Below are 18,567 nucleotides of genomic sequence, written 5' to 3'. Positions count from 1 at the left end.
ACAGCTTAGGAGTGCGAACTAAAAATAAACTTAGGCGCTTGTAGCTGATTAAACTAATTATATATTCTCCTGCCTGCAAGCGGGTGCTTTGTAATTGAAGTGCACATTGTCTCACAGGGATGCCAGTGCCTCGGTTTACCCATCAGATTCATTTAAATCTTGCATCGTTGATAACACCACTTCGTTTACACGTCTTGCTCGTACCATTCTCTTCTCCGTCCTGCACTACACTCGCTTGTGTTTCGACGTGTTATACGTGTGTTGCGGGGCACTGTGAGCATTCCAATGGTGGAGTTGGTAGCCACCATGGCGATCCGTCCACTGGTGTCCTTGCTGATGAACAAAGCGTCCAACTCCCTACTGGACCAGTACAAGGTGATGGAGGGAATGGAGGAGCAGCATAGGATTCTCAAAAGCAAGCTTCCGGCCATCCTTGACGTCATCACTGATGCTGAGGAGCAGGCAACGACACACAGAGAAGGTGCGAAAGCCTGGCTCCAGGAGCTCAAGACAGTAGCTTATAAGGCAAATGAAGTCTTCGACGAATTCAAGTATGAAGCACTCCGCCGTGAAGCCAAGAAGAATGGTTACTACACCAAGCTTGGCTTTGATGTTATAAAAATCTTCCCTACTAACAATCGTATTGTGTTCCGTTACAAAATGAGTCGCAAACTTTGTAGGATTCTGCAGGCCATTGAGGTACTCATAGTAGAGATGCAAGTCTTTGGGTTCAAGTACCAACAACAGCCACCGGTCTCCAAACAGTGGAGGCAAACGGATTATGTTATCATCGACCCACAAGAAATTGCGAGCATATCTAGAAGCAAAGATATGAAGAATATTGTCGATATACTACTTGGTCAATCTACCAATGCAGATCTCACTATTGTTCCCATTGTTGGAATGGGTGGCCTTGGCAAAACGACATTAGCACAACTCATATACAATGAACCTGAAATTCAGAAGCATTTCCAGTTGCAACTTTGGGTCTGTGTCTCTGATACATTTGACGCGAACTCCCTGGCTAAGAGTATAGTTGAAGCATCTCCCAAGAAAAATGATGATACAGATAAACCACCACTGGATAGACTTCAAAAATTGGTTAGTGGGCAGAGGTTTCTTCTTGTACTGGATGGTGTCTGGAACAGAGAGGTCTATAAGTGGGAAAGGCTGAAGGTATGTCTTCAACATGGTGGCAAGGGTAGTGTAGTGCTAACAACAACTCGTGATAAACCAGTAGCTGAAATTATGGGTGCAGGAAGAGCCTACAATCTCAATATGTTGGAGGATTGCTTCGTAAAGGAAATTATTGAGGCTAGAGCATTCAGTTCAAAGAAAGAAAAGCCTGTCGAGCTAAGCAAGATGGTTGATGAGATTGTAAGCAGATGTTCTGGCTCTCCTTTGGCTGCAACTGCACTAGGCTCTGTACTTCATACTAAGACCAGCGTGGAAGAATGGAAGGCTATATCATCTCGAAGCTGCATTTGCACAGAAGAAACTGGAATTTTGCCAATATTAAAGCTTAGCTACAACGACTTGCCATCACACATAAAGCAATGCTTTGCCTTTTGTGCAATATTTCCCAAGGATTACAAGATTGACGTGGACAAGCTGATCCGACTATGGATTGCAAATGGCTTTATCCCAGAACACAAGCAAGATAGTCTTGAAACCATTGGAAAACATATTTTCAATGAGCTTGCCTCAAGGTCATTCTTTCTGGACATAGAGCACTAGTGCAGAACCGGCCTTTAGTGTCGGTTCGTAACGGCCTTTAGTGCCGCTTCTACAACCGGCACTAAAGAGTAGGGACTAAAGGTCCCTCCTTTAGTACCGGTTCCTCACGAACTGGCGCTAAAGTGCGAACACGTGGCACGAGCCAGGCCCGGGTACGCGTAGGGCTTTAGTACCGGTTGGTAACACCAACCGGTACTAAATGTTTGGGTGTTTTTTTTTCATTACATTTTTTTGTTTGCTGGTATTTCAAGATACTACAAATTGTACACGTTATGCATATATATAAATAGATTTTCTCGCACGTATAGAACCACACATATATATATATATATATATATATATATATATATATATATATATATATATATATATATATATATATATATATATCATTGAATGTCTCACAACCAACACCATTATTCACACATACACATGTATGCATATACAATTTCTCCTACATATGTTGCCTTGGTGCCTCCGGAGCACGATGACAAGTGGTTCATGGGGACGGTAGCGGGTAATAGTATTCTCCTTCGGGATTTATGACCTGGTCGAGCAAAAATCCGGCTATTTCCTCTTGAGTATGCGGTCCGATGGTAGGAGCTTATCCCGCACCTCTCTAAACTGTTAAGAAGGAGATTAATATGCATGTGTGTTAGTTGTGTGACTAGATATCGATAATGGTGTGAATAGTATTCTGACAAATGTACCCAGTCCTGTCTATCAGATCTGCTCCTTTCGGACGTCATCATGCGAATGTTCTCGCAAACATAGAATGCACACAAATTATTCCTTGACGCCTGCTTCAGGGCCTTTACGAGAATGGAATTGAATCAGATAATGATTAATCAAGCATGATAATTAATTAATGATATTGAAACAAGAATTAAATAGATGGTAGCTAGCTAGTACTACTTAATTACTTACCTTTGGTCGATGCCAAAACAACTTTTGTTTCCATTCGCCTGGAGTCACCGCGATGAACTTTGCCCATGCCCTGCCCGCCAGCAAAGAAAATTAATAAAGGGGTTATTAAATGGTTCATATCAGAAAATGAAGAACTAATAATAGGCCGAGATATATATAGTTAATAATGATTGAAATTACCTGTTGACTATCCCCTTCACGATGGTGAAGTCACTTTCTTTTTTAGTTAGCGAGTCCAGTAATTCAACTTTTCCTTCCTCAACTTTAATGTCTATCAAGACCCAGTGCCAATTGCATGCGCACACGTTTGCATGTCTTAAATAAGCGGGCATGTGCATAAAATTAATCAACTACCGTAAACCGTATACACTTACTTATTAACATCTAGCTAGCTAGTAAGCAAAAACAGAATTTGTAGTACAAGACAGTCTGACTCACGGGAAGTTGTAAGGAAGTAGTATATCTTCATTGCTATTGAGGCGCTTCAAGAACTCTACCATGCTTTCCTCTACACCTGCTTGATAAAATGGATACTTCCATATGTCCTCATTAATGGTATTTGGGTCAATGAACCCAATGCCATAGCGTCCGGATTTTTTCATTTCATACATCTTCATCCTGCATATAATACCACAGAAAAGAATATAGTGAGGATAATTACATGTAATGATTGATCAAAATTATAACTACATAATTAGCTTGAGACTTAAATTACAGAAAGAAATCACTTATAGACAATAGCAACTAACGATAGACTTGTCGAGTGCGTCTTGATTGAATAACTGATATAGTTCTGAATACTCAATGGACAGAGCTTTCTCATGGTAATAATGATCCTTCTTGACATTCACCATGAGGGACACTCGATTGGAAATCTTGGTCATGTTCATGTACCATTGATGCAATTCATACATTCTCATTGGGAGGTCCTTGACCTTGTCTGGATGGACCAAAGGTTGGACCCAGGCATATTTCCATTTTATTTCTGATTCTTTAAACGGAGACATGGGCTCGATTTCGAGGAGTTGTCCAACAGAGATCTTGAGCATTTCAGCCTGCATTATATGCTCCTCCGTTATTACCACATCGCCCTGCTGGGGAATGCTAACGGTTTGCCCACAATAATATTTGGCGCGCGTACTCCTCTCATGTGTTGTTGGCACAACAAGCGGGGGGGATCTCTTGCGCCGCCTGTTCTCCCAGCTGGGGAACGATTTTCCCACATTTTTTGCCAGCTGCTTGTTGGCTCGAGCTCGAGCTCGCTTCCTTCCGTAGCCGTGCTCGATGTAGCTTCCTGATTTGACGCTTATAGTCTGAGTCAACAGGCTTGGGAGATGGTGCTCTATCCATATGAATGAAGTGGTCAATCGTTTTCTCAGGCACTTTCTCCTTTGGCGGCGGTGCCGGTTTCGGTCCAAAATGAGCGTCCACTTGGGCCTGCACTATGACTGCGTTTTGCTCCTCGGTCATGTTGTAAGGCCTCTGAGGAAGAGGAGCGAGGCTTGGACCATATTTATATCGCTTGTCTCCGCCTGTACTTCCTGAACTACCTCGACTCATACCGCTACGCACCAAAGCTGCAGCATGTCTCTTCTGCGATTGCTGAGACGGCTGACGTGGAGTTGGACCAGGAGAAGTGGCCTGACGATGTGCCGGACTTGAAGCAGGAGGTGTGGCCTGACACGGTGCCGGACTTGAAACCGGACAAGTGGCATGATGTTGTGCCAGACTTGAAACCGGAGGAGTCAGCTCACGCGTTCGAGGACTTGGAGGAGGTGGCGGACTTCGAGGAGGAGTCGTCTCACGCGTTCGTGGACTTGGAGGAGCGGGAGTCTGCTGACTCGGTGGCGGACTTCGAGGAGTCGGTAGACGACGCGGTGTCGGTGGACTTCGAAAGATGATACAATCCTTGCTTCATAGGATGATACGATGTATGGCCTGTCCCAGTGTGCGCTCGTCTTCACCTCCAGGAATGTTAAGCGTTAGCCCCAAATATGGGTCCACCACTTCATCAACCATGACATGAGCATAGCCCTCTGCAATCGGGATGCAATGGTAGGTTGCTTCGGGGGTCACTGGAAAAGCAACGCCATCCGCCACCTTCATGGATATGTTCTTCATTTTGGAGTGTAGCTCACAGTTAGTGTTCTCTATGATGTCATCCACAGGGTATGTATCTAGCAGTGTGTCGCCCGGGGCAGAACCAACGCTGCTTCTCGGCATGGATGGGACGGTGCTATCCAATGATGGACGATCATCCGCTTGATGTTGTCACTACTGAGACCCCCTTTCCTGGCTAAGTGAGTCGATCTACTGCTGCTGCTGCTAGAATTTGAGTGCCAGGTCCGCGTGCCTTGCTTCTTGGCCTTGAAGACGTTCTGCGTCCTGCTTCCTCTACTCCTCCTCCAGCTTCCTCTTCTTCTCCTCCTCCATCTTCTTTCTTGCACGGGACCTGTAGTCATCATTCCAGTCCGAAAAGCCCTCATACCAGGGAATAACACCCATGCCTCGTGTTCTTCCCGGGTGTTCAGGATTTCCTAGGGCGCGCGTAAGCTCGTCGTTCTCTCTATTGGGTGTGAACACCCCCGCTCGAGCTTCTTCTATTGCGTCAAGTATCTTTTGTTCGGCTCCTTTTAGACTTGCCTTCTTCGAAACCAGGCCTGTCTTCGGGTCCAACGCCCCCCATGCACATAGAACCAAGTTCTGCACCTAGGGGGGCAGCTCCTAGTAATCGGAGTGACCCCTGCACCCTCCATCTCTTGCTCAGACTTATCCCACTTACGCAATCCCACCGCGTAGCCACCTGGACCAAGCCTATGGAACTGCGTCTTTCTTGCGGCATTTGCCTTGTTTTTCATCGACCGTTCCTTAGATAATTCTGAATCCTTGAAGGTCACGAAATTGTCCCAGTGTTCTCTTTTCTTCTCCAGTGTTCCCTTGAAATCTGGAGTCTTCCTTTCATTAGCGAGGTAGTTGGCCCATACAGTTTTCTTGTGGGTGTTGAATGCAATTGCCATCTTCTTAAGAGCAGCGGCCTTGACTTTCTCCACATCTGCTTTAGTGAAATGATCTGGTAGGGTGAAATGTTCCATCAGAGATTTCACCAGGTCTTCTTTGGCTCTGGCATCGACCCAAGTAACACCTGGACGTTTAGGCTTTGGCTCTTTCCATTCTTGAATGGAGATCGGGAGTTTGTCCTTCACAAGAACTCCGCACTAATGAGTCCACTTATCCGCAACGTTCTTAGGCGTGAGGGGTTCGCCACTAAGTTTGGTGGATTCGATGTGGTACTTTACACCATCCTTTAACAATCTGCCCGGGCCTCGCTTTGTCTTGCTGTCTGTAGAAGCAGATTTGCTCGATCCGGAGGGCTGAAAGAAGAAAGATCGATTCGTTAATATATCTTCAATAAAAAAACATGTGATGATCACCAGGATGCATGCTTATATAAATATATACCTCGCCGGAAGTCTTTGTTATTTGAAGATCAGCATTGTCTGTGTCATCACTAACATTGTCTGTGTCATCATAATCATAGTTCATGACTTCATCAGCTCGGTCGTCGAGATGGAATATCTTTTCATCACCCTCTCCGGTATTGTTCAGATATTGGGAGCCGTCGTCATTCAGATCATCTAGCCTATGAGGGCTGCGTATGATGTCGAACAATTCCTCTTCTCTCTCTCTGCCGGTATTGTCCGCCATAGCTTTTACTTTACTAATTAATACAGAAGAAATATAAAACAATTTAGTATTCAAATTACAATGCATGGATGCAATTAATCAAGAAGGAAAAACTGAATCTCGAATACATCGTCTCGAATATATAATCTCGAATACATCATCGTCTTAATATATATAATCTCGAATACATCATCTCGAATATTATATATCGAATACATCACTAGCTAGGTACCTAATAAAGATCGAGTACTACAGAAGAATCTAGGGTGCCACTCGCGGTTCCTGGGGCGCGGGCGGTGCACACCCAAAGAGAAGGAACCATCACAAGATCATATCTCCGGTCATCTGCCCAAAGAACCCGCCAAGTAGTGGAGAACCTGACGTCGTCCATAGCAGCCATGTAGCGATGGACGGGCTCATCTTCCTCCCTGACACGGCGATGCACCACCTCCGGCGGGGCCGGCTGCCTCTGCACCGAATGTGGCCCACGCGAACGCCACCAAAGAAGATCAGGGTCGACGACAGGACCCAAGGTCGGGTTCCTCAGCAAGCGGCGCGCCCCTCCAGGTATCGGACATGGGTCCTCTGAAGCATGACGTCGTCGCGAACGGGTCGACGGCGAGGATGCGGGCCAGGCATATCGCCAGGAACAAATACTATATGCCCGCAAAAAGTAACATTTTTTAAATGATTGGATTGTGATAACTAAAATACTATATATATGCAAATTCTAACAATTTGACATTAATCTAATTCATCTAACTAAAACTAATTCTAAAATTTCCTGATTATATAACTAACATTTCTATAACAATTTTAATATTTATATAACTAAAAAACAGAAAAATTGCTAACATTTCTATAAATATTTCTATAACTAAAAAACAGAAAACATTTATAACATTTATATATAACTAACATTTCTAATAACTATATAACTAAAAAACAGAATAATTTCCTAACATTTCTATAACTAAAATACAGAAAAAAAATTAACAAACAAACTAATAATGTGTGTCTGTGTAGTGTGTGTGTGTAGTGTGTGTGTGTATAGTGTGTGTGTGTGTGTGTGGACATGGCGGCCGGGGCGAGCTCACCGGCGAGGCGACGACGGGGCGACGGGACGGGGCGGCGACGAGACGGGGCGGGGCGGCGACAACGGGGCGGGGCGGGGCGCGGCGACGGGGACGACGGGGACGGGGACGGTCGGGGCAGCGACATCGACGGGGGCGGCGACGAGGGGTGGGGACGGTCGGGGTCGGCGACGAGGGGCGGGGGCGGCGACGTCGACGGGGACGGCGTAGATCGGGGCAGGGCGGCGCGACGGAGGGAGGAAACAGAGGGAAACTGAATTTTTTTAAGTGTTGTATATATAGGATGGACCTTTAGTACCGGTCGGAGCCACCAACCGGTACTAAAGGTCTGTTTTGGCCAGGCCAAGCGGCGGGAAGCGCACCCCCTTTAGTACCAGGTGGTGGCTCCAACCGGTACTAAAGGGGGGTCTTTAGTACCGATTGGACCTACCTGTCCTAAGCAGGCCTACTGGGCCTACCTGTCCTCTTCTGCCCTGTGGGCCTACTGGGCCTTTGCGGGCCTGCATCCTGGCTCAACTAAAGGTTGTGTTCCTAGTCGTATGCAGGCCGCTTTGGCCCAATAGGCGGGCTTTTTTATTTTCTTAATTTTTCCCGCTTTATTTATTTTTGTTTTATTTATTTTTGAGTTTTTTTTGCTGTATTTAGAGTTTCTTTGTAAATGTTTTTGCTTTAGGTATAAAAAATTACAAATTTCTGTTAGTGCCGGTAGTTTTCAATTTTGAATAGTTTAAATTTTGAATTATTTGAAATTTGTGTGAATCACTAGTTTGTGAATAACTTAACTTTGAAAAAAGTTTTTTCAGTGATTCTTTTTTCTTATGTTTAATATTAGTGTGTTTTATCATTATATTCAATTTGGTAATGCTTAGGTTATTTAAAAAATGAAATGCCTTTGTAACATTTTAGTTTTCGTCGGAAACCCTGATACTTCGAAAAAGATTGTCCATTTTGTACACGAAGTGTATCCAGTTTTTGCCGTAACCCTCTCTACTTTTTTGCACATGCTATTTGTATGAAATTATGATACCATGCCAACTTTCAACCTTTTCTGAGTTCATTTCAAATGCTTTTCAATTTCAGGGTCATTTAGCTGGAAAAAAATCAGTAAATGCATGAAAAGAATTTGTTTGCACATAAAATTTCTTCGCGTTTCAAATGCCAAAACACATAATTAACTACCCTAACTATTACAGACATTCCCTCCTGGGTGTGAAACACAGAAGAAAATGATGATAGTGAAGCAGATCACATCCCAGATCTTTGGGTGTAAAACTTTTTCTTCTCGTGTGTCTCTTTGCGCCGTAGCCATGGAAAATCTTCATCATTTAATTGGATGCTCGAGTCAATATTCACTGTGAATAGAGCAATTTCATCAAACTTTTCATAATCTTCTGACATGTCTGTCTTATAATCCACTCCCACGATGTTTCTTTTTTCTGAAAGAACTATGTGGCGCTTTGGCTTGTCGTATGATCCATTCGCTTCCTTATCTTTTCTTTTTCTCGGCCTGGTAGACATGTCTTTTACATAAAAAAACCTGTGCCACATCATTGGCTAGGACGAATGGTTCGTCTGCATACGCAAGATTGTTGAGATCCACTGTTGTAATTCCATACTGCGGGTCTTCCGTTACCCCGCCTCGTGTCATATTAACCCATTTGCACCAAAACAAAGGGACCTTCAAATCACCTGATCCATAGTTAAGTTCCCATATGTCCTCTATGTAACCATAATATGTTTTCTTTCCCGTGTTGGTTGTTGCATCAAAGCGGACACCATTGTTTTGGTTGGTGCTCTTCTTATCTTGGGCGATTGTATAAAATGTATTCCCATTTATCTGGTACCCTTTGAAAGTCATTATATTCGAAGATGGTAACTGGGACAGCGAGTACATGTCATTTTGAATATCGCCATCATTCAGGGCACGTTTCTGCAACCAACCGATGAAAGTCCTCGTTTATTCGCGTGTAATCCAGTCGTCAGACTTCTCAGGGTGTTTGGACTGTAGAAAATTCTTGTGTTCCTCCATATACGGAGCCACCAAGGCGGAATTCTGTAGAACTGTGTAGTGTGCTTCAGTGAGAGAATGCCCGTCCATACATATTATTTGATGCCCTCCTAGCGTGCCTTTTCCTTCCAGTCTGCCCTTATGCCGCGATTCAGGAACACCAATCGGCTTAAGGTCAGGAATAAAGTCAATACAAAACTCAATGACCTCCTCATTTTCATGGCCCTTCGAGATGCTTCCTTCTGGCCTAGCACGGTTATGAACATATTTCTTCAAGACTCCCATGAACCTTTCAAAGAGGAACATATTGTGTAGAAATACAGGACCCAAAACGTTAATCTCTTCGCAAAGGTGAACTAGGACGTGCGTCATGATGTTGAAGAAGGATGGTGGGAATACCAACTCGGAACTGACAAGACATTGCACCAAACCATTCTGTAACCTTGGTATGATTTCTGGATCGATTACCTTCTGAGAGATTGCATTGAAGAATGCACATAGCTTCACAATGGCTAATCGAACGTTTTCCGATAGAACCCCCTCAATGCAACCGGAAGGAGTTGCGTCATAATCACGTGGCAGTCATGAGACTTTAGGTTCTGGAACTTTTTCTCTGCCATATTTATTATTCCCTTTATATTCGACGAGATGCCAGACGGTACCTTCATGCTGAGCAGGCATTGGAAGAAGATTTCCTTCTCTTCTTTGGTAAGAGCGTAGCTGGCCTGACCCTGATGTATGTCGTCTTTTCCGTGCATACGTTGCTGGTCTTCCCGTGCCTCTGGTGTATCTTTTGTCTTCCCATACACGCCCAAAAAGCCAAGCAGGGTCACGCAAAGATTCTTCGTCACGTGCATCACGTCGATTGCGGAGCGGACCTCTAGGTCTTTCCAATATGGCAGGTCCCAAAATATAGATTTCTTCTTCCACACGGGTGCGCGTCCGTCAGCGTCCTTCGGAACAGGTTGTCCATCAGGACCCTTTCCAAAGATTACCTTCAAATCCTTGACCATATCATGTACATCAGCACCAGTACGGTGGCGAGGCTTCGTCCGGTGATCCGCCTCACCTTTGAAATGCTTGCCTTTCTTTCTTACGGGATGCCTGCTCGGAAGAAATCGACGATGTCCTAGGTACACATTCTTCTTACAACTATTCAAATATATACTGTCGGTATCATCCAAATAGTGCATGCATCCGCGGTATCCCTTGTTTGTCTGTCCTGAAAGGTTACTGAGAGCAGGCCAATCATTGATGGTCACGAACAGCAACGCCTTTAGGTCAAATTCTTCCCCCATGTGCTCATCCCACGCACGTACACCTGTTCCATTCCACAGTTGTAAGAGTTCTTCATCTAATGGCCTTAGGTACACATCAATGTCGTTGCCGGGTTGCTTAGGGCCTTGGATGAGCACTGGCATCATAATGAACTCCCGCTTCATGCACAGCCAAGGAGGAAGGTGATACAAACATAGAGTCACAGGCCACGTGCTATGGTTGCTGCTCTGCTCCCCAAAAAGATTAATGCCATCTGCGCTTAGACCAAACCATACGTTCCTTGGGTCACCTGCAAACTCCTCCCAGTACTTTCTCTCGGATTTTCTCCATTGCGAACCGTCAGCGGGTACTCTCAACTTTCCGTCTTTCTTACGGTCTTCTGCGTGCCACCGCATCGCCTTCGCATGCTCTTTGTTTTGGAACAAACGTTTCAATCGTGGTATTATAGGAGCACACCACATCACCTTGGCAGGAATCTTCTTCCTGGGGCGCTCACCCTCGACATCACCAGGGTCATCGCGACTGATCTTATAACGCAATGCACCGCATACCGGGCAAGCATTCAAATCCTCGTACTCACCGCGGTAGAGGATGTAGTCATTAGGGCATGCATGTATCTTTTGCACCTCTAACCCTAGAGGGCAGACAGCCTTCTTTGCTTCATACGTACTCTCGGGCAATTCGTTGTCCTTTGGAAGCATATTCTTTATCATTACTAGCAACTTTTCAAATCCCTTGTCAGATACACCATTCTCTGCCTTCCATTGCAGCAATTCAAGTGCGGTGCCCAACTTTTTTTGTCAGCTTCGTCGGGTACAACAATTTCTTGTGATCCTCTAACATGCGCTGCAACTTCGTCCTCTCCAGATCACTTGCGCAGTTTCTCTTTGCATCGGCAATGGCCCGACCTAGATCATCAGCGGGCTCATCTGATGCCTCTTCTTCAGCTTCTTTCTGCATTGCCGGCTCAGCTTCTTCTCCCATTGTTGTATCATCGTATTCAGGGAACCCATGGCCAGGATAGCCGTCGTCGTCCTCTTCTTCTTCATTGTCTTCCATTATAACTCCTATTTCTCCATGCTTGGTCCAAACATTATAGTAGGTCATGAAACCGGACTCAAATAGGTGGACGTGAATGGTTCTTGACGTAGAGTAACTATGACCATTCTTACAGCCAGCACATGGACAAGGCATAAAACCATCCGCCCACTTGTTTGCCTCAGCAGCAAGCAGAAAAGTATGCACGCCATTAATGAACTCGGGAGAGCATCTGTCATCATACATCCATTGACGGCTCATCTTCATTACACAACACCGAATAGACCAAATTAATACAAGTTCATACATAAAGTTCATACATAAAGTTCATATACAATACTTAATTAAATGCAACATACAAATAACTCTCTAGCTAAAGAATTTAAATGCAACAACAAATGCGATGAAGATCGCAACCAAGGTAACAATTGATCCAACAGCATAATGATACCAAGCCACACTATCAATGGCATATTTTCTAATCTTTCTAATCTTCAACCTCATTTTCTCCATCTTGATCTTGTGATCATCGACGACATCGGCAACATGAAACTCCAATTCCATCTTCTCCCCCTCAATTCTTTTCAATTTTTCTTTCAAATACTCGTTTTCTCTTTCAACTAAATTTAACCTCTCGACAATAGGGTCGGTTGGAATTTCCGGTTCACATACCTCCTAGATAAAAATATCTATGTCAACTTGATGGGCATAATTTGTCATAAACACGAAATGCAACAACTAGTTTTAAGTGAGAATATACCACATCCGAATCATAACAAGAACGAGGGCCGACGGGGACGGATATCAAAACCATGGCACTATGTATAACAAACAACGTATGGATAAGATAATTATACGAGTAACTATATATCCAAATCACACAAACATCAATTTGGTAATGTAAAACATTCATGAACAAGAGGCTCACCACAAGGTGGTGCCGGCGACGGGACAGTGCGGGCGATCGACGGTGGTTACGACGGAGATTTAGAAGGCACTAAGTAAACCACACCTACATATGCAAACTAAGTGTTATTTTTGACCTCAAATTGCATATAAATCAAATACTAGCAAATATAATTCCTCCCAAATTAATCACTATACAAAGCATTGCAAGAGCTAATCTAGCAATGAGAGTTGAAAGGAAAAGTTGCTAACCTTTGTGATCATTTGAATGGATGGGGGCCTTCAAATCTTGACAAATTTTGGGCAAAATTTGTGAGGAGCTCGAGGAAGAGAGGGGAAGAACAGAGGAAGTGAGGGGAAAGGGGAAGAACAGAGTGGCTCGGGTGGACGAAGGGTTTATGTAGGTCGACCTTTAGTACCGGTTCGTGCCACAAACCGGTACTAAAGGTGCTGTAGGGGCCCCAGACTGACAACACCCTGCCACCACTCTCTTTAGTACCGGTTTGTGGCACGAACCGGTACTAAAGGTTCGCCACGAACCGGTACTAATGAGAACGGCCGGCTAGCCGTTGGAACCAGCACTATTGGACACATTAGTGCCGGCTCAAAATCAAACCGGCACTAATGTGTCTCATATTAGGTTCTTTTTCTACTAGTGGAGGCATGTAAAACATACTGTTATTCCATAACTACATGCAAAATCCATGATCTTATGCATGACATTGCAATGTCTGTTATGGAAACGGAATGTGTTATTGCAACTATGGAAAAAAGTCAAACTGAGTGGCTTCCGGATACTGCTCGGCATTTATTTTGTCATGTGGAGAAGGAGAAGTTATTTTAAATGATTCTGTGGAAAAAAGGTCCCCTGCTATCCAAACTATTGTATGCGATTATTTGGTGCAAATCTCAATGCAGCATCTATCAAAATACAACTCTTTGCATGCCTTGAAACTCTGTATATATACAGAAACATATATACTGAAACAAAAGTATCTACATCACCTGAGGTACCTTGATCTCTCAGAAAGTTATATCGAAGCACTTCCTGAAGATATAACTATTCTATATAACCTGCAAGTGTTGGACCTTTCCAACTTTAGATATCTTGATCAACTTCCAAGGAAAATGAAGTATATGACTTCCCTCCGTCACCTCTACACTCATGGATGTCCAGAGTTGAAGAGCATGCCTCCAGAACTAGGAAAACTCACTAAGCTGCAAACACTCATATGTTTTGTGGCAGCAGTTACTGGCCCTGATTGTAGTGATGTTGCAGAGCTGCGACATTTAAACCTCGGTGGTCAGCTAGAGCTACATTGGGTAGAGAATGTTGAAAAGGCAGAAGCAGAAGTGGCAAACCTCGGAAACAAGAAGGACCTAAGAGAACTGACGTTAAGATGGACTTGTGTTGGTGACAGCAAGGTGCTCGAAAATTTTGAACCTCATGATGCGCTGCAGGTTCTGAAGATATATTCGTATGGAGGGAAGTGCATTGGTATGTTACAAAACATGGTTGGGATACATCTTTTTCATTGCGAAAGATTGCAATTTTTGTTCAGATGCGGTACATCCTTCACTTTTCCAAAACTGAAGGAGCTTACGCTAGAAAATCTTTTGGATTTTGAGAGATGGTGGGAAATAAATGAAATGCAAGAAGAACAGATAATATTTCCAGTGCTTGAGAAGTTATTCATTATGAATTGTGGAAAGTTGGTAGCAATGCCGAAAGCACAACAATTGTTTATTTGGAAAGGTGGAAAGCTGATAGCATTACCTGAAGCACCATTGCTTCAAGAACCATGTAGTGGAGACTATAGATTGGTGCGCTCATCCTTTCCTGCCCTAAAGGTACTACTATTGAATAACTTGGAGAGCTTCCAGAGATGGGAAGAAGCCGAAGAGACTCATGGAGAACACATATTGTTCCCTCGGCTTCAGAGACTATCAGTTCAGAAATGCCCCAAACTAGTAGCATTGCCTGGAGCACCATTGCTTCAAGAAGCATGTAGTGGAGGTTATAGATCGGTACACTCAGCATTTCCTACCCTAACGGTACTCGAAATCAAATACTTGGAGAATTTTCAGAGATGGAATGCAGCTACCGAAGGAGAACGGATATTGTTTCCTCAACTTGAAGAATTATCAGTTTATGTATGCCCAAAGGTGATAGATCTACCCGAAGCACCAAAACTCAGTATGTTAGAAGTTGCAAATGGCAAGAAAGAGATATTGCATTCGGTTGACCGATGTATGTCTTCATTGACCAATCTAATACTGAACCTAGAGTACCCAGAGACATCATATGCTGGGCGCATTTCCATTGTACCGGTGGACATCAAGGAGAAAAGGAACCAGAAGTCCCCTCTTAGAGTCATGAAGCTAAGAATGCTGCAACTTATTCTTTGGGTCAGGTGCACTAGAGCCGTGGGACTATTTTGTACACCTTCAAGATTTGGAAATTTGATAGATGCGCTATGTTCGTCCACTGGCCGGAGGAAGTGTTCCAAAGCTTGGCATCCTTGCGGAGATTAGTGATTACACGCTGTTCACGTTTGACTGGATATGCACGAGCTCCTTCTAGGAGTCAACACCTTCCAGGTCTGGAGTCCCTTGAGTTAAAAGACTGCGAACGTTTGGTAGAGATGTTCAACGTCCCGACATCTCTCAAGTACATGACTATTGAACGCTGCTATTGGATTGACTCCATATTCGGCAAGCAGCACGACATGTCGGAGTTGTCATCCTCACCCATGCATCACTTTTATTCATGCCTAGAATATCTACGGTTAGTTGGATGTATTAGGTTAGCAGCTGTTCTAAATCTTCCACCGTCCTTAAAGACCATATCTATTGGTTACTGCAAAAGTATTCAAGTCCTATCATGTTAGCTGGATGAGCTCCAGAAACCAGAGGCCACTATTTCCATAAATGTACCAGAGGCATTAAGAGCAGCAGCAAGAGAGCACTCACTTCCTCCTTGTCTAGAAAGTCTACTAATTACTGAATGTGCTGACATCGGAGGGGTTCTCCATCTGCCCACGTCCCTCAAGACACTGGCCCTACGACGCAACAGTAGGTTGACATTACTGGAGTCTCTGTTGAGAGAGCACCCCCCATCGCTGGAAAGCCTTGTGCTTGATGATTGCAGTGCCCTAGCATCCCTGCCAAATCATCCGCAAGCATATGAATCTCTCAGACGGCTTCAAATTAATGGATGTTCAGCTATAATGAAGCTACCTAGATGCTTGCAGCAACAACTGGGCAGCATCGACTGCAAAGATTTAGATGCCCATTATGAAGGTATGCACTGACTTTTCACCTTTCACACGTTTAATCAACAGATGCAGGCATCCGTCCCATCACATGTACCACGTCAACACGTTTGTTAACCATTGTTTTGATGTCATATGGTATAAATTTCCATGTTACATTAGTTTGTATGAGTTTGTTCTGACAACATTTGTGTTATGTACAGAATTTAAACCATTTAAACTGAAGACATGGAAGGAAATATCAAGATCAGTCTGTAAGCAATGGCTGGCCGACAGTGACAGTGACAGCAGCAGCGATTGGTCAGAACAAACTCACGCTCGGTTTGGCCGTTGCTTGCCGAGTCGATTAACGAGACTGCTTTGAGCCTTCCAGCAAATTACTGCGCATCACCTGCGAGCTGGTGACGCAACACGGCATGCAACATCAGCGCCCGTAGCCATCCCACCGCAATCTACTGCTGCTGGGATCTTTGGAAAGAAGGAAATAAGCTAGTTTTGAAACAAAAATCTTTGCCAGAGGCTGAGTTATTTTCTCTGATCTAGCAGGATAGCATCTTCGCCACTTATTCTGCCTCCTGGTTGAACAACAGCGAGAATGAACCCCCGCCACAGCCTGATTTGTTTGTTTTTTTTTTACTTTATTTCCTTTGGTTTCTCAGGCACCCGAAGCCTGCTCTATGTAAACAACTTGTTAACTCTTCTCTGAAATGCGAAGGCAGTACAACTGCTGCTTCCTGAAAAAAAAACGGTAGGAAACAATTTCTTCGATATGTTTCAAGATGCAAATTCCGTGAAGGTTATAGTGTTGAGAAGTTTTCCCGAAAAGAAGTCATTGCCTGAGTAAGCAATGTACTCCCTCCGTTCCATAATATTATCGTGGTTTTAGTTCAACGGAGGGAGAGCAATTACTCATGTATACTTACAGTTGTACCAAGAATCTGTGACACTGTGGTTATGTCATGGTTGTAATAAATCGGCTTTGTTTTACTTTGACCATTATCTTCTTCGGATTCAGATACTTGTAATGTGAATTAAATTATTTATCTCCTTCAACATTCCCAAGATTTGGTACAAGTTGGTATATATGTTAGAATAAACCTTGCAAGTTTAGTTAGTGATAGCTGCACTTTCCTTCAGTTTCGTCAATCTTTAGATAGCGAGATTAGCTCGAGGTTTAAGCTACTTTGGCCGAGTCCTGCGGCCTACTGATTCGTTCATGGGATGGAACGAGCATTGTGGATCGTAGTGACGCATAGTCAGGAGGCCACGAGCCCTGTTTCCTTCATTGTAAGCCAATAAATGCAATGAGAAAGAAAGCAGAAAACTGCGGCAAGTTGCGCAGGCAAAACCTCGTCTTCCACCTTGGTTCTCTGTGAGTTCATCGTCTTTGATTCCGACAATATATACTCAAGTTGTTGATACATTTGTATTGTGAATTTATTATCTCCTTCAAAATTCCCCAGATTTATTAGAAGTTGTGATATTTGTAATGGATGTTTAGTACTCCCTCCGTCTTTTAATACAATGTTACTTTTTTTGTCAAACTTTAACTTATAATTTTGAACAACAAAATATGAGTTATATATCCCAGAATTATACCATTGTAAAGTTCTTTGAAATGTTCATCGAACGGCATACTTTATGTGGCATATAACTCCCATTTTGTTGGTAAAATTAATGGTCAAAGTTAGACCTAAAAATTTGAAATGACCTTGTATTTAATGATGGAGGGAAGTGGCCTTGTATTTCTCAGTAAACTTTATTCGGCCACTCGTACTCTTGCTGAATTTTTTTTCTTTCTGTAATTCTTCATTAAGGCGAGTTGTACCGCAGATTATTATATTCCCATACATTTCCAGGTATTCTGAGTTACTACTGTACTGTGATCGCCGTTGTAGATAGTACTCTCAAATATTATACCACACACACATGGTCATTCTCTGCTGTTTTCTTCTGTATAAGCTGAGAAAGCCCGTGGCTGAGATGTATGTACGGTGAGTAATGATTCGAAACTCGAACAGTTTGCTTATCTCATATTTGCATGTGACATGAGAGAGGTTACAGTGACGCGATACGTAGACTGCACGGGTTCTCCTTGTTTGCGCCTTTGTTTGTGACGCCGATGCTTGCCAATATTAAGGCTCTGTAATCAGTCGGCTTTAATTTGCTGAACTTTGACCTGTATGTTTTTAGATACTTGTAATGTGAATGACTTCATCTCCCTGAACATTTCCTCTGGAAGATGTTGGGATACTCTCGTTTGTGAAACAGAACAGTTATGGGGTCATATGATGTATGTGCCTTGATTGATTTCATGGGCAGGTGGTCACGAGCGCAGCAAGTGTTAATTTGTTTGTTCCTGCGGTTTGGCTCCTCCCCTGTCACAGTGGCTGGTTAACTTGTTCTCCTTCCTCTGCTGCTGTCATGTGGCTGTGGGCTTCCTCAGCTTATGCAAAAACCGTTCTTACCTCGGCTTATGTGACTTAGCTTTGGACCTCTTCATAAAATGTAAGCACTCATATGCACAAATAATGTTATCCGTTATTAACCTTTCAGGAAGAAAAGCAGATTGCTCATCGGAGATGATGTCAGGAAGAATTTGTTTCAGTCTATTTGCAAC

General features: G+C 43.6%; 1 pseudogene; it reads left to right on the top strand.

The window, feature by feature from the left end:
* Positions 1-306: 306 nt before the first annotated feature.
* LOC123076396 (putative disease resistance protein RGA3) lies at positions 307-16,685 on the top strand (annotated as a pseudogene).
* The last annotated feature ends 1,882 nt before the right edge of the window (positions 16,686-18,567 follow it).

This window comes from Triticum aestivum, chromosome 1B, assembly GCF_018294505.1.
Source record: "Triticum aestivum cultivar Chinese Spring chromosome 1B, IWGSC CS RefSeq v2.1, whole genome shotgun sequence".
NCBI classification, from domain to species: domain Eukaryota; kingdom Viridiplantae; phylum Streptophyta; class Magnoliopsida; order Poales; family Poaceae; genus Triticum; species Triticum aestivum.
Note: the sequence above shows the minus strand (reverse complement) of the source record. Positions and strands in the feature narration are given on the sequence as shown.